General features: G+C 40.9%; 1 pseudogene across 1 annotated transcript in view; it reads left to right on the top strand.

Annotated features, from left to right (window-relative positions):
* Nucleotides 1-11,997, top strand: part of LOC311108920 (nuclear receptor-binding protein-like) — a 34,597-nt pseudogene extending 22,600 nt beyond the window's left edge. Inside the window, exon 6 of the transcript in view lies at nucleotides 11,906-11,997. The product of the transcript in view is annotated as a nuclear receptor-binding protein-like (transcript). The remainder of the gene's footprint in view (nucleotides 1-11,905) is intronic.
* The last annotated feature ends 4,571 nt before the right edge of the window (nucleotides 11,998-16,568 follow it).

Raw genomic sequence — 16,568 nt, forward strand, 5'->3', positions numbered from 1 at the left:
AGTATTCTTCAAAAGCTTATTTCTAAGTTCTGTCCTCGAAATATCATCTTCCATCATCTTCTTACTATTGGCCTTTCCTTGACCTCAATGTATTCTTCTCCTCCAATTCTTGGGATTCTTTTCTCAGCAGTTTTTCTTCTCTTCTGTATCTTCATCCTCATCTTTCCGAACCTCATTCTTCTCTTAGTTTCCAGACATCTCGGTTTTTCTTACTTCTGGAGTTTTGGATTCATCTTCATTGTCGTTTCTGCTTGTCCTCTATCTATTATTCGTTCATCTTCATCTCTGATGCAATAATCACCCTCCTGGATGATCCCTGGAAGCTGAGGATACACATCCCTAAGCTCTACTTCCTTCTCATAAGGTGGAGGTGTTTTTTTGCTGAATCTGTATGTGAGAAAGGTGTACTAACTTCTGCCATTAGTTTTCCTGTCGCCTTCTCTTCCTTTAGCATTTTCTCTATACCTTTGTTTATCTTATCGCTGGAATCTTTTATCAGTTTTTGTTTGAGAATGAAGGGCAACTTTTGTTTCATTTGCCGGATAACCTCGCAATACCCTTAACTAAAGGATTACTATTCTCAACTATATCAACCGGTGTAATGACTTTCATAGCCTTGCTGTCCTTTCCCATTGTACCAACCCTTTTATATTCCTTTATTGTGAATTATTTTATTTTAGACTATATAGCCTATGGCTTCCCCCCTTTAATTATTAATATAAACTAAACAACCCCAAAAAAAAAAAAACATCAATCAACAAAAATATGAATATCAAATTTTTTTATTTAAAATTCTATTCAAAAAATATTTTTAATTAAAATAAAAAATCAATTAAAAAATCAATTAAAAATTATGAATAATTAAAACCCATTTTTTATTTCTATATCCTATCTTACCAATTTATCAATTAGTGGCTATCTTACCACAACCCATCAGGAAAGAAAATGCAAGTAGTCAACATCAGACTACAATCCTAAAAACAAAGCCTCTAACCCTACCATCACTACAATTCCCATAAACCCCCTTGCTCTATAAGCACCTAATTATCTTAATTTTACAGAATAATGTCAGTCCTTGATTTCCAACACAACTCCAATCAACCCCAAATGATGCACAGAGACTCTAAAATGCAAATTTTATTCAAATGATCAGTCTGTTGCCAAGCCTCTGTGAAATTGTCATAACATCAAATATCCTGTAGGGGAAGATTTTGCAAACAGACCAGTACCAAAACCTTTTTGACTCGATCCTCCCCTTGTCACGTGATGTCACGTCAGCACCTCTCTTTTTTTCTCTCTCTCTCCATCGTTCCTCTCATATGACAAAAGAACAGAGACACAGAAAAAGATTTTAGTAGTTAATGCAATCACTGAGTTATTTCAACCATATTCAATATTCCTCTAAGACTTAACTCAGGACCAAATAGCTCAATAACATTTTTATTTATTTTAATCCGTCATTTAATTCAATTGATTATAATCCGTCAACATATATCTAATTTATAAATTCACTACATCCTAACAAATAGTTTCATTTTCAAACCACAGCCGCTTTTAACAACTAGAAGATTCGTGTCCAAATCTCCCCTTTTTCTGTGTGTTTCTCTGTCTCCCCCTGCAGCCCAGTCTAACAGAAATATGACCCATTTACCCACAATCCCGTGTTGTAGTTTTAGTAAAATCCCACGCATGCGCGATACATTCAAAAATACTTTTTCACCGTGGAAGGGAGATTCTTAGCTCTCTCCCCAACCCAAACAGACAGTTACCAGTCCTGCTGTACCTCCGTTTTCCCCTCATAGTCAAACAACATTTAACAGCGCTCACAAAACATAGAACCGAAATTCCACACACAAACATAATTTAAGAGGCTTTATTCCATCGCAGTGGACCTCCATGGTCACATATTAGCATGCAGCATATTAGCATTAGCATTTAGCATTAGCCTGTATGCACCATATAGCATGAAAACAATGCACCTGACATTGCGTCTTTAATTACTTTTTCCTTTTTCCTAACTTTAGGCTGCCGTGAGTTCTGGATATTTTATGAGCGGTCCCCCCAAGCAGATACCCCGTCGGATAGAAGATGAGCAGCAACTTACAATAAATCTATAACCCAACCCCAGTCCAAGACTGACCTGACAACATCTAGCGCGTTACCAGGATTTATGGCCCACCATAGGGGTCGCCTCGTTCGTTCCGAGGGCTTATCAAATCCTGCAATGTCCTAACTTGTATACATATTTTGGCCTCCGATTGTTCTTGACTTACTATTCAAGCAACACATCTCTATAGCCAATCTATAGGCTCTCCCCACTTTTGCGCTGTTTTAATTTTTTTTATAATGATTAGCCAGACCCCCAGTTCTCAGCAATAACGCCACACGAGGCACATTTCGGTCCTAATGGTACATCGCTCCAGTGTACACAAATAGCATCCAAACTAACAACCTTCCAAAGCTTGTGAGAAAAAACTCACCCTTTTCTGGCCATGACTTCAGAACGAGTTAGCTTGGCGGCTGAATGGAGCAAAGGAGAGATGCTGACCAGCCCCACGTTGGGCGCCATTTGTCGTATCGAGTAAATGCCGGCAATTATTGCTGATAAACAAAGGAGTCCGCTCATACTGAACCTTTGATCATACGTTTATTGATATCACAAGCTTTCAGCATGAGTTACAGGTGTCATGAAACCCCCGGAGAGCGACGTCCCAGATTGCAATGGCCGCTCTGCTTTCCTGTGCCTCCAGCATATACTTATAAACAATGTAAAAATATGGGTTGCTCCCTCTGCGGTCCAATCACCAGTCTCCCCTGGGGCGTCACCCAACAAACGGCTACTTTTGAACTAAGATAAACATTCTTTTCTTTGTTCCTCTAAAATAGTCATAATCGTCATACACGACAATAGAAAATAAAATAACTTGAGACTTGACTTGGACTTAGAGCCTCAAGACTCGGGACTCGACTTTGACTTGAGACTGATGACTTGAATTTATCTGACAAGGTTTTTTAAATGTTTTGTCACTCATTTTGTGGCACAGAGTCTATGTGGATTACTCTACATGTAGCCAGAGACAATTACTAGCATAGGCCTACTGGTATTTTGGTATGTAACAATTGCTTGAAATTGCTAATTTACTTTCGAAGCTTGCATTTGGAATTTGTTTAAAATGAATTATTACAGAGGCTAAGACGCACCATAGGCGTGGCTCTTCACTTGCGCTCTCCAAACTCCCGCCAGTGGAGAGTGCTTCCTTAACACGGCTACACCTGGCTATTAAAAAAACATAGCTGATATGGCTGACTTGCTTAAACAAATGTGGTTTCTACTGACAATTGAGATGTACAAACTATGGCATAAGGGAACGACGAGCAAATAAGATGCAATCCTTAATTTCGATTAAGACATTAATGAGCGAGCTAGGATGGCCGTAGTCAATATAACTATTTGTTCAGCGACAGAACTCAGAACATGGGCCGTTCTTACAGTATTCTCCCTGCACACCAAGTCAGAACCGTAGGATAAATAAAGGGGGCATATAAGCAGACAATGAAAGCTCTTCAATATTCAATGATTACATTTCTCTAAAACAGGCTATAGGCTACATGTGCACCACCAAGTCAGAACAGTAGGCTAAGTTATGAGGGGAAAAGGGACCAAATTATTAGGGTGAGGCACATGGGCTACTAACAGCTTACTACACAATATACACTTAGTATTACTTTCTTTGCTAAAGTATACATATCTCCCTGGCATATTACATAATTTATGCAGCAGCATACAATAAATTTTTAGACTCACTTTGTTGTGCTGTGCGGCGGTCCTACTTGTGGGCAAATTTTGTCATCAAACTTTGTCATCAAAGTCTGGCATTCTCTGGATTTATGGTGGTTTCAAGACAACTGGGAACCTGGAAAAAAACAAGGTTGAATCATGGCGTCAGTGATCTTCAGGTCGGAGCTCTAGAAAGAGGCCTGAGTTCCCGACTTGGAATTCCGAGTTGGATGACTGTTCAAAACTTATTTTCCCAGTCGGGGTTCATTTTTTTCAGTTCCCAGTTGACTTGAACTCACTGAAGTCTGAGAGTTTCCAGTTGTTTTGAACGCGGCAGAAGTCATGCTGGACTGACAGCATGGCCAATGTATTCAATATTTTCTGGCCCATGGTGTTGCATGTGAATGTTCATCCTTTTAAGCTTGGAAAAGAGACACTTAAATCCACAATTGGACCACACACCCACTCCACTGAATAGCAGGCTAGTGATTGCTTTGCTACGCTTGCAGTTTGCCACTGATTCCTTCCAAACCACTCATTGTTGAATTTGCAATTTCCAACTTGTTGTGTAATGTTTATGTCCAATGGCCAATGACCACCGATTCGTTTTATCTATAATTTATCTTCATATGACAAGGATTGAAAAGGATTTGCCAGCAGATTGTCGACTTGATTCATGATGATGACTGCTTGTCTAGCTTGCTAGCTAAGATTTTGAAAGTATGATGTTGACATTATCAGTCCAATCAAAGCTATGGTAGATATAACGTGATTTGACGTCATTTTATCTGTGGCCAATGACCTTGCGCCTTCTTGGATGGGCACTTCTAAAGTAACTCTATGGCAGCACCCAAGGGGCTTGAATTTTCAAGCTCACCCCGTAGATTTTGCAGTGATGTAGTGTCCCAATGAGTGACAGAACACTAAGCCAATCACGGCGCAGCTAGAGAACATTACCAACCCCTACACTCCGTATTTTCCGCTGGCTCCCCCACCACCACATAAAGCACTGAGCTAGGCTGAAACACCTGCATTTTGGAGCTGCCTTACTCAAGAAAGCAAAAAAGAGACAATGTTTGTATGCAGTTTTGTTAACTCAATTATTTATTTACATTGTTTGCAAACTGATATGTGACACGTATTAATTAATGAATAAATAATAACATACAAAACAGGGAACTACAACACAATATATATATATATACAGTGGGGGAAAAAAGTATTTAGTCAGCCACCAATTGTGCAAGTTCTCCCACTTAAAAAGATGAGAGAGGCCTGTAATTTTCATCATAGGTACACGTCAACTATGACAGACAAAATGAGAAAAAAAAATCCAGAAAATCACATTGTAGGATTTTTTATGAATTTATTTGCAAATTATGGTGGAAAATAAGTATTTGGTCAATAACAAAAGTTTCTCAATACTTTGTTGGCAATGACACAGGTCAAACGTTTTCTGTAAGTCTTCACAAGGTTTTCACACACTGTTGCTGGTATTTTGGCCCATTCCTCCATGCAGATCTCCTCTAGAGCAGTGATGTTTTGGGGCTGTCGCTGGGCAACACGGACTTTCAACTCCCTCCAAAGATGTTCTATGGGTTTGAGATCTGGAGACTGGCTAGGCCACTCCAGGACCTTGAAATGCTTCTTACGAAGCCACTCCTTCGTTGCCCGGGCGGTGTGTTTGGGATCATTGTCATGCTGAAAGACCCAGCCACGTTTCATCTTCAATGCCCTTGCTGATGGAAGGAGGTTTTCACTCAAAATCTCACGATACATGGCCCCATGCATTCTTTCCTTTACACGGATCAGTCGTCCTGGTCCCTTTGCAGAAAAACAGCCCAAAAACATGATGTTTCCACCCCCATGCTTCACAGTAGGTATGGTGTTCTTTGGATGCAACTCAGCATTCTTTGTCCTCCAAACACGACGAGTCTAGTTTTTACCAAAAAGTTATATTTTGGTTTCATCTGACCATATGACATTCTCCCAATCCTCTTCTGGATCATCCAAATGCACTCTAGCAAACTTCAGACGGGCCTGGACATGTACTGGCTTAAGCAGGGGGACACGTCTGGCACTGCAGGATTTGAGTCCCTGGCGGCGTAGTGTGTTACTGATGGTAGGCTTTGTTACTTTGGTCCCAGCTCTCTGCAGGTCATTCACTAGGTCCCCCCGTGTGGTTCTGGGATTTTTGCTCACCGTTCTTGTGATAATTTTGACCCCATGGGGTGAGATCTTGCATGGAGCCCCAGATCACGGGAGATTATCAGTGGTCTTGTATGTCTTCCATTTCCTAATAATTGCTCCCACAGTTGATTTCTTCAAACCAAGCTGCTTACCAATTGCAGATTCAGTCTTCCCAGCCTGGTGCAGGTCTACAATTTTGTTTCTGGTGTCCTTTGACAGCTCTTTGGTCTTGGCCATAGTGGAGTTTGGAGTGTGACTGTTTGAGGTTGTGGACAGGTGTCTTTTATACTGATAACAAGTTCAAACAGGTGCCATTAATACAGGTAACGAGTGGAGGACAGAGGAGCCTCTTAAAGAAGAAGTTACAGGTCTGTGAGAGCCAGAAATCTTGCTTGTTTGTAGGTGACCAAATACTTATTTTCCACCATAATTTGCAAATAAATTCATTAAAAATTCTACAATGTGATTTTCTGGATTTTTTTTCTCAATTTATCTGTCATAGTTGACGTGTACCTATGATGAAAATTACAGGCCTCTCTCATCTTTTTAAGTGGGAGAACTTGCACAATTGGTGGCTGACTAAATACTTTTTTTCCCCACTGTATATATATATATATACACTACCAGTCAAACGTTTTAGAACACCTACTCATTCAAGGGTTTTTATTTATATTTACTATTTTTTACATTGTAGAATAATAGTGAAGACATCGAAACTATGAAATAACACATATGGAACATGTAGTAACCAAAAAAGTGTTAAACACATCTAAATATATTTGATATTTGATATTCTTCAAATAGCCACCCTTTGCCTTGATGACAGCTTTGCACAATCTTGGCAGTCTCTCAACCAGCTTCATGAGTTAGTCACCTGGAATGCATTTAAATTAACTTCTTAAAAGTTAATTTGTGGAATTTCTTTCCTTCTTAATGCGTTTGGCCAATCAGATGTGTTGTGACAAGTTAGGGGAGGTATACAGAAGATAGCCCTATTTGGTAAAATACCAAGTCCATATTATGGCAAGAACAGCTCAAATAAGCAAAGACAAATGACAGTCCATCATTACTTTAAGACATGAAGGTCAGTCAATACGGAACATTTCAAGAACTTTGAAAGTTTCTTCAAGTGCAGTCGCAAAAACCATCAATCGCTATGATGAAACTGGCTCTCATGAGGACCACCACAGGAATGGAAGACCCAGAGTTACCTCTGCTACATAGGATAAATTAATTAGTTACCAGCCTCAGAAATTGCAGCCCAAATAAATGCTTCACAGAGTTCAAGTAACAGACACATCTCAACATAAACTGTTCAGAAGAGACTGTGTGAATCAGGCCCTTATGGTCGAATTGCTGCAAAGAAAACACTACTAAAGGTCACCAATAAGAAGAAGAGACTTGCTTGGGCCAAGGAACATGAGCAATGCACATTTGTCCTTTGGTTTGGAGTCCAAACATGAGATTTTTGGTTCCAACCGCTGTGTCTTTGTTAGATGCAGTGTGGGTGAACGGAGGATCTCCCCATGTGTATTTCCCACCGTAAATTATGGAGGAGGGGGTGTTATGGTGTGGGGGTGCTTTGCTGGTGACACTGTCTGTGATTTAGAATTCAAGGCACACTTAACCAGAATGGTTCCACAGCATTCTGCAGCGATACACCATCCCATCTGGTTTGGGCAAGTAAAATATAAAGAAAAACCCTTGAACGAGTAGGTGTTGTAAAACTTTTGACCGGTAGTGCATCCGCCGCATATACAGACCCCTTTACTTTTTTCACATTTTGTTACGTTACAGCCTTTGAAAAATAATAATCTCATCAATCTACACACAATACCCAATAATGACAAAGCAAAAGCAGGTTTTTTAGAAATGTTTGCAAATGTAAATAAAAAACGACAACTGAAATATCACATTTACATAAGTATGCAGACTCTTTACTCAGTACTTAGTTGAAGCACCTTTTGCAGCGATTACAGCCTCGACTCTTCTTGGGTATGACGCTACAAACTTGGCACACCTTTATTTGCAGAGTTTGTCCCGTTCTTCTCTGCAAATCCTCTCAAGCCCTGTCAGGTTGGATGGGAAGCGTCGCTGCACAGCTATTTTCAGGTCTCTCCAGAGATGTTCGATCGGGTTCGAGTCTGGCTGGGCCACTCAAGGACATTCAGAGACTTGTTCCAAAGCCACTCCTGCATTGTCTTGGCTGTGTGCTTAGGGTCGTTGTCCTGTTGGAAGGTGAACCCAGTCTGAGGTTCTGAGCGCTCTGGGGCAGGATTTCATCAAGGATCTCTCTGTACTTTGCTCCATTCATCTTTCCCTCGATCCTGACTAGTCTCCAAGTCCCTGCCGCTGAAAAACATCCGACAGCATGATGCTGCCATCACCGTGCTTCACCGTAGGGATGGGGCCAGGTTTCCTCCAGACGTGACACTTGGCATTCAGGCCAATGAGTTCAATCTTGGTTTCATCAGACCAGAGAATCTTGTTTCTTATGGTCTGAGAGTCCTTTAGGTGCCTTTTGGCAAACTCCAAGTGGGCTGTCATGTGCCTTTTACAGAGGAGTGGCTTCCGTCTGGCCACTCTATTAAAGGTTTGATTGGTGGAGTGCTGCAGAGATGGTTGTCCTTCTGGAAGGTTCTCCCATCTCCACAGAGGAACTCTGGAGCTCTTTCAGAGTGACCATCAGGTTCTTGGTCACCTCCCTGACAAAGGCCCTTCTACCTTGATTGCTCAGTTTGGCCGGGCTGCCAGCTCTAGGAAGAGTCTTGGTGGTTCCAAACTTCTTCCATTTAAGTATGATGGAGGCCACTGTGTTCTTGGGGACCTTCAATGCTGCAGACATTTTTGGTACCCTTCCCCAGATCTGTGCCTCGACATAATCCTGTCTCTGAGCTTTATGGACAATTGCTTCAACCTCATGGCTTGGTTTTTGCTCTGACATGCACTGTCAACTGTGGGACCTTATAAAGACAGGTGTGTTCCTTTCCAAATAATGTCAATTCAATTGAATTGACCACAGGTTGACTCCAATCAAGTTGTAGAAACATCTCAAGGATGATCAATAGAAACAGGATGCACCTGAGCTCAATTTCGAGTCTCATAGCAATGGATCTGAATACTTATGTAAATAAGGTATTTCTGTTTTTTATTTGTAATACATTTGCAAACATTTCAAAAAACCTGTATAGGGTAACGTGTCTAGATTGATGATGGAAAAAATGTTTTAAATACATTTTAGAATAAGGCTGTAATGTAAAAAAATGTGGAAAAAGTGAAGGGGTCTGAATACTTTCTGAATGCACTGTATATATATGTACATAGAAATATATGTGGAAGTGTATGTAAACTTCCAACTTTAACTGTATACACTACCGTTCAAAAGTTTGGGGTCACTTAGAAATGTCCTTAAAAAAAATGTGTCCACTAAAATAACATCAAATTGATGTATACAGTGAAATACAGTGTAGACATTGTTGATGTTGTAAATGGCTATCGTAGCTGGAAATGGCTGATTTTTAATGGAATATCTACATAGGCGTACAGAGGCCCATTATCAGCAACCATCAGTCCTGTGTTCCAATGGCACGTTGTTTTTGCTAATCCAAGTTTATCATTTTAAAAGGCAAATTGATCATTAGAAAACCATTTTGCAATTATGTTAGCACAGCTGAAAACTGTTGTGCTGATTAAAGAAGCAATAAAACTGCCCTTCTTGAGACTAGTTGAGTATCTGGAGCATCAGCAATTGTGGGTTCGATTACAGGCTCAAAATGGCCAGAAACAAAGAACTTTCTTCTGAGACTCGTCAGTCTATTCTTGTTCGGAGAAATGAAGGCTATTCCATGCGAGAAATTGCGAAGAAACTGAAGATCTCGTACAACGCTGTGTACTACTCCCTTCACAGAACAGTGCAAACTGTCTCTAACCAGAATAGAAAGAGGAGTGGGAGGCCCCAGTGCACAACTGAGCAAGAGGACAAATACATTGTGTCTAGTTTGAGAAACAGATGCCTCACAGGTCCTCAACTGGCAGCTTCATTAAATAGTACCCACAAAACACCAGTCTCAACGTCAACAGTGAAGAGGCAACTCCGGGATGCTGACCTTCTAGGCAGAGTTGCAAAGAAAAAGCAATTTCTCAGACTTGCCAATAAAAAGAAAAGATTAAGATGGGCAAAAGAACACAGACACTGGACAGAGGAAGATTGGAAAAAAGTGTTATGGACAGACAAATCGAAGTTTGAGGTGTTCGGATCGCAAAGAAGAACATTTGTGAGACGCAGACCAAATGAAAAGATGCTGAAGGAGTGCTTGATGCCATCTGTCAAGCATGGTGGAGTCAATGTGATGGTCTGGGGGTGCTTTGGTGGTGGTAAAGTGTGAGATTTGTACAGGGTAAAAGGAGAAGGAAGGCTATCACTCCATTTTGCAATGCCATGCCATACCCTGTGGACGGCGCTTGATTGGAGCCAATTTCCTCCTACAACAGGACAATGACCCAAAGCCCAGCTCCAGACTATGCAAAAATTATTTAGGGAAGAAGCAGACAGCTGGTATTCTGTCTATAATGGAGTGGCCAGCACAGTCAACGGCTCTTAACCCTATTGAGCTGTTGTGGGAGCAGCTTGACCGTATGGTATGTAAGAAGTGCCCATCAAGCCAATCGAACTTGTGGGAGGTGCTTCAGGAAGCATGGGGTGAAATCTCTTCAGATTACCTCAACAAATTGACAACTAGAATGCCAAAGGTCTGCAAGTCTGTAATTGCTGCAAATTGAGGATTCTTTGACGAAAGCAAAGTTTGAAGGACACAATTACTATTTCAATGAAAAATCATTATTTCTAACCTTGTCAATGACTACATTTCCTATGCATTTTGCTATATTTCCCATTCAAACTCATTTCATGTATGCTTTCATGGAAAACAAGGACATTTGTAAGTGACCCCAAACTTTTGAACGGTAGTGCATATATTTTACATAAATGCACTGTAATTTCAGCATAAAAAATGCTAGGTTTTCTCACTGCCTCATGGAAAAATGTGTAGAATTGTAGTATATTAGTGTTAATAAGCACACACTTTTATCCGAAGCGACTTACATTCATGTTAAAGCTGCAACAACAAAAAATCTCTGTGCCCCATGACAATGGGCTCCTTAGAGTGGTAAGGCTGAAGCAACCGACTGCAGACGAAAGTTTTGTACACTCAGTGTATATCCACTGTATATATGAATTGCTGGGTCAATCAAAAACACCCTAATGATTGGATGACAATAGAGCCTCCCACAATGCAGGGGATGGCTGCAGGAAGAAGTTGGTGAAGAGCAACTACAGAAACTTGCAGTCGATTGCAGTCAAAGCTTCATGACCTTTGATCACATAATTTTTGTAAAGTTCATGCAGATGACATGTAGGCGCAAGTCAGACAATTTCTATCACATAATGCAACACACTGAAAGGCGGTGTCCAATGATAGTCACCGACTTGACAAAAGTGATCAGCTCGAATGCGCCGAAAATGTGTACAGGGATATTTCTGCCATTGTGTTCCTTGGGCGGGCCAAACCAGTGTAATATTCAGGATGGAAAATGCTTTCAGCGTAAACTTAAACGACAAAAACCAGATATAAAGTATGTAGAAAAGATAATAGATCACTAAAATAAAAGCTAGACAGTCAGGGAGAATTGAAAATTCCTTTTAGCAGTAATTATTTTGTTATTATATTTGAGCAAAATAACTTAGCATTAGCATGTCAAAATGCATAAAATTGCGGGAAATTACCTTTAAAACTGCACAATTGTCTCTCAGCTCCATGCCAGAATATATACAATCGCATAGAATTAACTTTAAAATGGCAACATTTCCTCTCAGCTCCATGGAGAAAATTGCAGAATTGCAGGATATTGTCTAAAATGTTTATTCTCTACACCGCCAAGATGGGGCTGTAGAGAAATTCAGCCGCGCCGACGGGCCGACCGCACCCATTGCCACGCCCCCTGTCACGCCCACCACCTCAGCCCCTTTTTGATCCAGAAAAAACCCTGGTGTAGAGTTACAGGAAATTAACTTGAAAACAAAATGTTCTCTCCGATGCCGGCAGCCTTGAAAATGTTCCTTCCCAGGGCCTGAGACTAGGTTCGTCCGGCCATGCACTGCCAAAATCAGAAAAACTCCTTGTATGCTATTTGTATCTCACTGGAGTTGTGTCCTGATTACGAGGGGGTCCCTGATGAATTTGCTATCACAAAAGAGGTCCCCGGAACCAAAAAGTTTGAGAACCCCTGCACTAATTATCCACACCTGATATTAATGTGGCTTGTTTCCTTTGAAATGGTTGCTGCCTTCTAAGTAAAGTTGGGAGTTATTTTACTGCTTACACTGATGGTATCATGTTTCTATAACTAAATAGATAACAAATATAAAAAATACTTTACCTGATAGCAGTTTGTCGGACGGAGATCTCTTTAAAGCTGTCACCAGCTGTGTTTAGTATGTTAGGTACGGAGAACGTGATTGGCAGATGTGATCAGAATAAATAGTACCTGGATAGTACACAAGTATTGATTGGTTTGCTGTTTAGTACTTGGCAGCCTGTCCAGCTAGCAAACATAAAAGTAAGTATTTAGAAAAAAATAATCAAGAATTGACATTGCCAACAAACAGAAATTTGTTCAGAAGAAAGACATTTCCCAATATGTAAAAACAATCTTGGAAACTAAAGCAGATACGACGATTCAGCCCACCGCCTGCAATAAATCAAGCAATCTCATTCCCATTCATTCTGCAGCTGCTACAAGAGTGCTGCTGGGTGACTAGAGGCAAACATTCATTCTGAAGGATGAAAAGAGTATGGAGGCCTATTAGAGGCTGTCGGTAACCTTAAATAACCTGAATATAATTTTACATTTGTTGTGCCAGAGAGCTTGAAGAGCACAGGCTTTCCAAATAGCTGTACATTTATACTGAGCTTTATCACCACTAGTACCTGAATGAGGAGAGAAGCAGTGTGTTATTGATGACCATTTTTAAAAGAGGGATTACAGGGTGGGGGTAAATATATACATTCTAATACGCTCTCTGAGGTGATATGGACTTTGCACTCAACACCGGTGGGGGCCTAACACTTCACTTCAATGGGGACTTGACAACCAGCACATACGGATTTGACTTTACACAGCTAGTGACATTTCCATCAAGACTACCAGAGAGTATAATGACCTGAGTTATATCTCAAGAAAAAGTGCCTACATAAAAAGTGAGGGGAGAAAGTCTCTCTCTCTCTCTCTCTCTCTCTCTCTCTCTCTCTCTCTCTCTCTCTCTCTCTCTCTCTCTCTCTCTCTCTCTCTCTCTCTCTCTCTCTCTCTCTCTCTCTCTCTCTCTCTCTCTCTCTCTCTCTCTCTCTCTCTCTCTCTCTCTCTCTCTCTCTCTCTCTCTCTCTAATTAGAAGTTACCCCCAGCTATGGCATAATGATGGGAGCTTGTAAAGCCACTGCCTAGTTCCTTTAGCTACAGTCTCCCTCCAACTCACACATCCTTTGATCCCAGTAGGAATTCAAATGCCGCTGAAAATACAGACTCATTCAAATTCACTGTGTATACAGTTGGAAATATACAACCACTTCAACACTTCACTTCAGTGCAATGACAATGGCTCAGACAATTATGCATCTCCTAAGATGAGTATCTTGTAACAGTCCTGGACTGTCAAAGCAGATGAGCACAACGGCAAGACATACTTCCTGTTTCCAAATAGAAAACACACTCACACATCTGAGTTTGCTTGTTGTGGGTGCGTGGGAATAATGTTATGATATCTTCGACTGCTCTAGCCAGAAAATTCCAAAAGCTCTGACAAAGGCCAATAGGACGATACAGTGGGGAAAAAAAGTATTTAGTCAGCCACTAATTGTGCAAGTTCTCCCACTTAAAAAGATGAGAGAGGCCTGTAATTTTCATCATAGGTACACGTCAACTATGACAGACAAAATGAGAAAAAGAAATCCAGAAAATCACATTGTAGGATTTTTAATGAATTTATTTGCATATTATGGTGGAAAATAAGTATTTGGTCAATAACAAAAGTTTCTCAATACTTTGTTATATACCCTTTGTTGGCAATGACACAGGTCAAACGTTTTCTGTAAGTCTTCACAAGGTTTTCACACACTGTTGCTGGTATTTTGGCCCATTCTTCCATGCAGATCTCCTCTAGAGCAGTGATGTTTTGGGGCTGTCGCTGGGCAACACAGACTTTCAACTCCCTCCAAAGATTTTCTATGGGGTTGAGATCAGGAGACTGGCTAGGCCACTCCAGGACCTTGAAATGCTTCTTACGAAGCCACTCCTTCATTGCCCGGGCGGTGTGTTTGGGATCATTGTCATGCTGAAAGACCCAGCCACGTTTCATCTTCAATGCCCTTGCTGATGGAAGGAGGTTTTCACTCAAAATCTCACGATACATGGCCCCATTCATTCGTTCCTTTACACGGATCAGTCGTCCTGGTCCCTTTGCAGAAAAACAGCCCCAAAGCATGATGTTTCCACCCCCATGCTTCACAGTAGGTATGGTGTTCTTTGGATGCAACTCAGCATTCTTTGTCCTCCAAACACGAAGAGTTGAGTTTTTACCAAAAAGTTCTATTTTGGTTTCATCTGACCATATGACATTCTCCCAATCCTCTTCTGGATCATCCAAATGCACTCTAGCAAACTTCAGACAGGCCTGGACATGTACTGGCTTAAGCAGGCGGACACGTCTTGCACTGCAGGATTTGAGTCCCTGGCGGCGTAGTGTGTTACTGATGGTAGGCTTTGTTACTTTGGTCCCAGCTCTCTGCAGGTCATTCACTAGGTCCCCCCGTGTGGTTCTGGGATTTTTGCTCACCGTTCTTGTGATCATTTTGACCCTACGGGGTGAGATCTTGCGTGGAGCCCCAGATCGAGGGAGATTATCAGTGGTCTTGTATGTCTTCCATTTCCTAATAATTGCTCCCACAGTTGATTTCTTCAAACCAAGCTGCTTACCTATTGCTGATTCAGTCTTCCCAGCCTGGTGCAGGTCTACAATTTTGTTTCTGGTGTCCTTTGTCAGCTCTTTGGTCTTGGCCATAGTGGAGTTTGGAGTGTGACTGTTTGAGGTTGTGGACAGGTGTATTTTATACTGATAACAAGTTCAAACAGATGCCATTAATACAGGTAACGAGTGGAGGACAGAGGAGCCTCTTAAAGAAGAAGTTACAGGTCTGTGAGAGCCAGAAATCTTGCTTGTTTGTAGGTGACCAAATACTTATTTTCCACCATAATTTGCAAATAAATTCATAAATAATCCTACAATGTGATTTTCTGGATTTTTTTTTCTCAATTTGTCTTTCATAGTTGACGTGTACCTATGATGAAAATTACAGGCCTCTCTCATCTTTTTAAGTGGGAGAACTTGCACAAATAGTGGCTGACTAAATACTTTTTTTCCCCACTGTACGTATGCTTAAATAAATTAAGTGATACTGGCAAGAGCCTGTCATCACGGTTCACAGAAAGCCTAACCACAGCAAGCCTAACACCTATCCAATCATTTCGGCTTATAATGATTTGTTTTCTCATCCACCCTTCACTCTACATTTTAGTGTAAATTGTGATTACATTTCCTATAGTACATGACATTTTAAGAACATGACCACAGGGGACATCTTGAGGAAACACGATTTGCGGGCCCGTCTCTAAAGTGTGCACTGCTCAAATAAATATTATTCATTAAATAGTAATTATATTTCTATGGGACTGGCTGCTCCTATAGCCTCATCATAATCCCCCGGACATTCAGCTCAGTATATAACATTAATAAATCAAGCCAGACATCTGATACATACACAGACCAGTGTGAAACGCTACACAGACAGGAGCCAAGAGGAGATGAACAGATGATAAATATCCACAAAAACCCTGACTTTCTCCTAACCTCTGGGTGCTGTGGTGGTTCCAGTTTGTCTGCATCCCAGTTAATAGCACTCTATTCCCTATATAGTGAATTACGTTTGACTAGAGCCCTATGGGTTACCATATGAGCCCTGGTCAAAAGAAGTGCACTAAATAGTGAATAGGGGGCCATTTGGGACGAAGCCTGCTCTGTAACAATAAAACTGCACTATCTTGCGTTCATATGCATGAAAAATTGAAAAATTACTATGCATATCATCATTTGTATGGGGTATGTTGAGCCATTGGCTCAACTTGCCCCTGGTCAAATGGCACAATTTACCCAAAAGCAACCATTTTTACTATATTAGCCCACACAGTTACAAGGATGCACTTTCATGTTAGGTTTAGGACCTCATATTGTAGCTTATAGAGACCCCAGCTGATGTACAGTCTTAAAACTATCTACTTTGGTTTAGATACAAGCATCATGAAACCTATAACACAAGAAATTCATTTGACTTTGTGAGCATCAGTTTTTTGGACCTAACTTGCTTACCACTTTTTCCATGTGGTTTCTTCCTTCACAGACGCATGACATGATGACCTCTTCCTAAATATTTGGTCACAGTATTCAATGTTCCTAGAAACAAGGGGTGGCTCAATTAACCCTTTGGCCCGGCATAC

Source organism: Coregonus lavaretus (assembly GCF_964263955.1).
Source record: "Coregonus lavaretus genome assembly, chromosome: 34".
Classification (NCBI taxonomy): domain Eukaryota; kingdom Metazoa; phylum Chordata; class Actinopteri; order Salmoniformes; family Salmonidae; genus Coregonus; species Coregonus lavaretus.